The sequence below is a fragment of the Rhincodon typus genome, chromosome 40 (assembly GCF_021869965.1).
Source record: "Rhincodon typus isolate 14 chromosome 40, sRhiTyp1.1, whole genome shotgun sequence".
Taxonomy (NCBI): Eukaryota; Metazoa; Chordata; class Chondrichthyes; order Orectolobiformes; family Rhincodontidae; genus Rhincodon; species Rhincodon typus.
The window spans coordinates 15,195,888-15,202,340 of NC_063371.1; positions in this window are offsets into that span (position 1 = coordinate 15,195,888).

Below are 6,453 nucleotides of genomic sequence, written 5' to 3' on the forward strand. Positions count from 1 at the left end.
ACACAGATACACACACACAGACAAATACACTCACACACACTCTCACACACAGGCACACTCACACTCACACACACACTCACGCACACGCATACACTCATACACACACAGACACACACACACTTACACAAACACACGCACACACACAGACAAATACGCTCACACACACACAGACAAACACACAAACCTACACTCAGACACACATAAAGCCCGTTCTCCACCCCCATCACAGCTGTAATTTATTTTTAAGCTCTTCCATATGCAAGCTATCATTTCTGCCGTTTCCGTGACCAAACAGAAGGGGAACATGTTCTGGCCTGTTCAGAGAGTTGCTGGCAGTGGGAGCCCTCCCAACGCGGCCAGCACTCATTAATCATTGGCACCGCCAACTGGCAGCCCCTTTCAACAATCATTTCCACTCAAAATCGACCTGCAACAGGACTGGATCCTGCTTCTGAGCCATCACTCTCTGGATTATGGGATGTGTCAGACAAGGCCCCTCTGTTAAACAGGTCCTCACTCTCACAGGCTCCCTTCATATCAACTGTCTGATGTCATTTCACAGCTTCACTGGTGCCTCCAGATAAGCTGAAAGAATCTGTTCATTGTAACAAATGCACAGTCCCAGATGTAAGTGACTATCCAACCTAGTGGAGAGAAAGCCATGAAGTGAGATCAGCTGAGTTTTGCAGTAAATTTTACTGAGTATATAAGATTCCTTCACCATTTCTCAACTTGATTTTGGTGATAATATGTCCACAACGCTGGGATCATTGGGAAGGATACAGGAGCATTTAGAATCCTTCCACTTTCTCCCAGACATTCACTTCCAGTGATCACATGTCCTCTGTAACTTTCCGGTGTATGTCACTCGTGGCTCAGAGGGTAACGCTCTGGCATTTCAGACTCAATGTTCCAGCCTCATTCCACACATCAGAGATCATATAAATTATACTGATATTCCGATATCATCACTGAGGGAGCGCAGCGCTGACAGAGGGTCAGTACGGAGGGAGCGCCACACTGTCGGAGGGTCAGTACGGAGGGAGCGCCGCACTGTCGGAGGGTCAGTACGGAGGGAGCGCCGCACTGTCAGAGGGTCAGTACGGAGGGAGCGCCACACTGTCAGAGGGTCAGTACTGAAGGAGTGCCGCACTGTCACAGGGTCAGTACTGAGGGAGCGCCGCACTGTCGGAGGGTCAGTACTGAGGGAGCGCCGCACTGTCGGAAGGTCAGTACTGAGGGAGCGCCGCACTGTCAGAGGGTCGGTGCTGAGGGAGTGCTGCACTGTCAGAGGGTCAGTACTGAGGGAGCGCCGCACTGTCGGAGGGTCAGTACTGAGGGAGCGCCGCACTGTCGGAGGGTCAGTGCTGAGGGAGCGCCGCACTGTAACTGTGATCATGAAACTCCAGAATCAATGAAGATGATGTGTGAGCACTGAGCCTGCTGCAACATTGCTGAGCAGTTTGCCAATGTCGAGATGATCTAGTTTTGCTGACTCTCTGTTTCCTAGTTTTTAAGCAAACCGTTTGTCCATCCTACTGTATCTGCTTCTACATTGTGAGCTCTTATATTATACAGCATGTTTTTAACTGGTGCTGTACTGCCTGCCTTGATTCTGGTTGTTCGCACATTTCTGTTTGTGGGAACTTACCATGAGCAAAACTGGCTACATTTCTAATTTGGCAATAGTGACTCTACTTCAGGTCATCAGAAAGATTCAAGTCAGTCTATTCATTGTTGGTAGATCCTTCTGAAGACAGGTTCTTGCTGTTGTCTGCTTTGTCCTTGGGCTCTGTCATTACCCTGACTCCTTCAGTCCCTGTGTTTATTTCCATACACAGTTGTGTCAATGTCGCGTCTCAAAGACAACAAATAGAGCTTTGACCTTTACCAAAATAACAATGTGGAGGGTTTCAAACACTCACCATATCACCTTGCTATTGGAGTGTCATCAGACACACAGTTTGTCCCACTGTCCCTGCCCCAACACTACTGCAGAAGGAGTTGGAAGTATTTTTATAATGACATTTTGTCGCTCAATAAATAATAACTTCCAAGGGGACAGACATTAATTTCTGAGCACAAAATTAGTTACGCTTCTCAGTGATCAGAAATAAAGCACAAACACCAATGCATACAGTTACACTCAGTGTTTTTCACAGGACAGTCTATAATATGTCCCTGCAGCACAGCATGCTGTCTTCCTGACTCAAATTCAAACCGAAACCCTGCTCTTAGTCTTCCCAATCACCCAGCCCAAGCTGAAATCAAATGGCACCACCATATAGATCATCATCATTACCTTCATCAGCAGGCATCATTCCATCATCATTACCTTCATCAGCAGGCATCATTCCATCATCATCTTCTGTCTTATTGAGTACCTTGAGTATCCCACATTTCTGGAATGGTTTGATGACAATCTCTGTTCTGATTTTATCCCTGGTCACCGATCCCAGTAAATGATGATGCCCACAAAGCGATCCCTGACACTGTTTTGATCAACGATGCTAATGGGTCTCACTCAGCAATTAAAATCAACACCACGACTTTAGTTCAATGGGCCGACTGGTACAGAGACAGTCTCAAAGACAAGGACGAATAATTTGAATTTTCATTCTTTCTCTCAAGCGTTTTCATTTCTGTGGTGTTGTGATCTAAAAGGAAATTTTTCCTTGAACCATTCAAATTCCACCTAGAGCCTACATTCCCCTCCCTATCTCTTTCATCTCCAACAAGTCTCAAACTTCCCTGTCAAACCACTCCCCCTTCCCCACTCACTCCCTGAAGCTCTGCATCTTCTAATGAAAATGCTTCTGTCACTCATCACTCAATAGGTTGCAGGGCAGACAGCTGCATTGACCTTGCACAAGACTTTGATAGTTATATTGAGACAGCTTGGTGGATCCTGACATCATGTTGTGTCGTCTACTGTCTATGGGAAACAGATGCAGAAAATCTCCTTGTGAGATCACAGTGATCTAACTGGAGATCTGTCAAAGTGATGGATGGATCTGAACAGGGCCCACAAATCCCATTGTTTGGCTGCAGTGATATCTGTGGTGGCTATGATCTATTTTCCATCTCCAAAGGGGAGAATTTTGTTGGTTTCCTGCAGCAGGTCTGCACTTTCAATTCTCCAGGTCTATTTTTTTCACATCTCAGGAAGTATGAACTTTCAAAATAATGACAGATTCTCTCAATTACTCTGGCTGATCTCTGTCAGTTTTGTGTCACTCTGTCAATTTGTACAGCAGGGTTGTACACTCCAGCATCAGCTGTGAGACTCCAGGAAGGCAGGCTCGATCTCATAGACACTGGCACAATAGAACAAGGCTGTTTGGCCCATCATGGCACACCACTCAACAAAGGTCTGACTCCACTCATCCCATTTTTCTGCTCTGGAGGCTATGACAGTGCAAGTGAACATCAACATACTGCTGAAATGTTACAAGAGTTTCTGACTCTACCACTCTTTAGGCACCGCGTTCCAGACTCACACTACTCTTTGGATGAAAAGATTTCTCCTCCACTCACCTCTTAGCCTTCTACCTCTTCCTTCAAATCTCCGCCCCTGGGTATTGACCCCTGCACTAATGGAAAGCGTGCCTCCAATCGAGTGCAAACCCAACGTCCTCATGTGCTCCTCATGTGACAAGCCCTTCATCCGCAGGATCATTTTTGTAAACCTCCTCTGGACCCCTTCCAAGGCCAACCCATACTCTTCCTTAGATATTCAGCCCAAATGTGCTCACAATATTCCACATGTGGTCTGACCAGAGCCTTGTCCAGCCTCAGCAGTACATCCCTGTTTTTGTGTTATGATTTCCAAAGTCCATGTCGACCACAACAAGTGTGTTGCCCTCAATAACAGTCTTGATTAACAAATCTGTGCTGAATGTGACCACATTTTCCAGGTCCACACACAGGTTACTCATGATCTCTAATGGCCCCTGTTTTTCCCTTAGTTACTCTCTTGGTCTTTATACATATTTAAAAATCCTTGGGTTTTATATTATTCTACACACCAGTGCTTTCTCATGTACTCTTCTTTTCTGATTTCTTTTTAAAGCTCCCCCAGTCCTTTTATACTCTTCCAGAGACTCTGTCCTCAATATTGAGCCCTCAATGTCTACCACAGACTTCTCCTTTTTCTTAATTCTAACTCATCCTGAGGCAAATCAATCTTTTCTATGCTCGGTTCAAGCAGAATGCCATCAGCGTGGTCTCAACTGCCCCAACAAACCCAGACACACCTGTTCCCTCTGTCTCTGCTACAGACGTCAGATCCGTCTTCCTGGGAGTCAACCCAAGGAAAGCGACGGGCCCGGGCAGAGTCCCCGGCCATGCACTTAGATCCTGTGTGGACCAGCTGGCAGAGGTATTCACTGTCATCTTCAACCTCTTCCTCCTACAAGCCAAAGTCCCCACCTGCTTCAAGAAGACCATCACCATCCCTGTACCTAAGAAAGCACATGCAACATGCCTCAGTGACTACCACCCAATAGCTCTGATTTCAATAAATCATGAAGTGTTTCGAGAGGCTGGTCTTGGACCACATCAACTCCAGTCTCCCAACTGGCTTGGATCCACTACATTTTGCCTACCGACATGCAGAGGCTGCCATATCCCTAGCCCTGCCCTCATCCCTGGAACATCTGGACAAGAACACCTACATCAGACTCCTGCTCATTGACTACAGCTCTGCCTTCAGCACCATTATCCCCTCCAGACTGATCCCAAAACTGCATCACCTTCTTCTTGGCTCCACCCTCAGTAATTGGATCCTCAGTTTTCTGACCCACAGACCGCAATCAGTGAGGATAGGTAACTGCCCCTCCTCTACAATAACACTCAACACTGGAGCCCCCCAAGGATGCGTCCTCAGCCCCCTACTGTACTCCCTGTACACCTACAACTGTGTTGTCTAATTCCAAATGAATGCCATCTATAAGTTCACTGATGACACCACCATAATGGGACGGATATCTAACAACGACAAGTCAAAATACCGAAGGGAGATAGAGGGCTTGGTGACGTGGTATAATGAAAACAATCTGTCTCTCAATGTCAACAAAACTAAAGGATCACCTGCTACGTAACCTGTATGCCTCTAAATCTTTTTGATCTGTATATCCTTTGTTTGCTGTGATCTGCCTGTACCACTCGTAAACAAAGCTTTTCACTGTATTTCAGTACACAATACAAATCAAAGAATCAATTATGTCCAATGACACCCAGAGTTCTTCAACCTAGGTCCCACTCTTTGTCCATCCTCCTTGAACGCCTCCTGCTGCTCTGACACAGTTTTATATACAAGTAGCTACTCCCAGTCTATTTGGGTTAAACTGTATCTGATCTTTGCAAAATTAGTCTTTCCCCAGATGAGAACTTTTATTTCCAGCCCATCCTTATCCATTTCCACACTATCCTAAATCTAACAGAGTTATGGTCACTATCTCTAAAATGCTCCCCTTACTGACAAAACTTCCACCTGCCCAAGCTCATTTCCCAATATTAGGTCCAGAACTGCCCTCTCCTGCCCCTTGCTTGTTGGGCTCTCCAATGTACTGGCCCCTCAATATCTGCTCCTGTTTTCAGAATGTGAGTGATGGCTGGTAACAGGTTTGAAGTCAGACAGTGCAGTGAGAGTGAGATAACGAATGTATCCAATGAGCTGAAAGCATTTTCACTTGCCTTGGGAGTGAGTGAGCGACATTTGTGATGAGTAATCAATCCTCTATTCTCCTCATTAATAAGTGAAACTCTTACATTGGTGTTTCATAATGGCATCAAATTGCTTAAAATAAGCAAAGTGCTATCAAGAATGCATTAATAATTGTGCTGGGCTGAATATGCAGACACAACTCTTTGATTTATATCCCTATTTATCATTTGACAGAGGCAGACAACATAAGAAACACACATTCTGTTTAGTCTTCATCAAAAGTGAAAGATTTCTGCACCATTTACGGGCAGGATCAGGAGATCAATCAATTCTTGTTAGGTTTTAATGGATTAAATATCAAATTGAATAGACATTCGGCAGGGATTTATCAAAGAAGTCAGGACAGTTTGGGGCTGAGGTACATTGCAGATTCTGCATTATCGTTATGGAACATGCTACCAGCCCAAATAAAATCTATATGAATTGCACTACATATTGTAATACAAAAACCAAGACAGCCAGTTTTCACACAGTAATCTCCCACCAATTACAACGCACTCATCAAATGATTGTATGTTTCCATGATGTTCGTTCAGGGGAAGTACTTGCCTCAGGAAACCTGAAAGAGGATCCCAGCTCTTCCCACAGTACAGTAGCGTCAATCACATCCACCTTCCAAGGAAAACATGAGTCTTTTGTTTCTGAGTAAAATGACATCCAACAGTGCGGCGCTCCCTTAGTACTGACCCTCCGACAGTGCGGCACTCCCACAGCACTGACCCTCC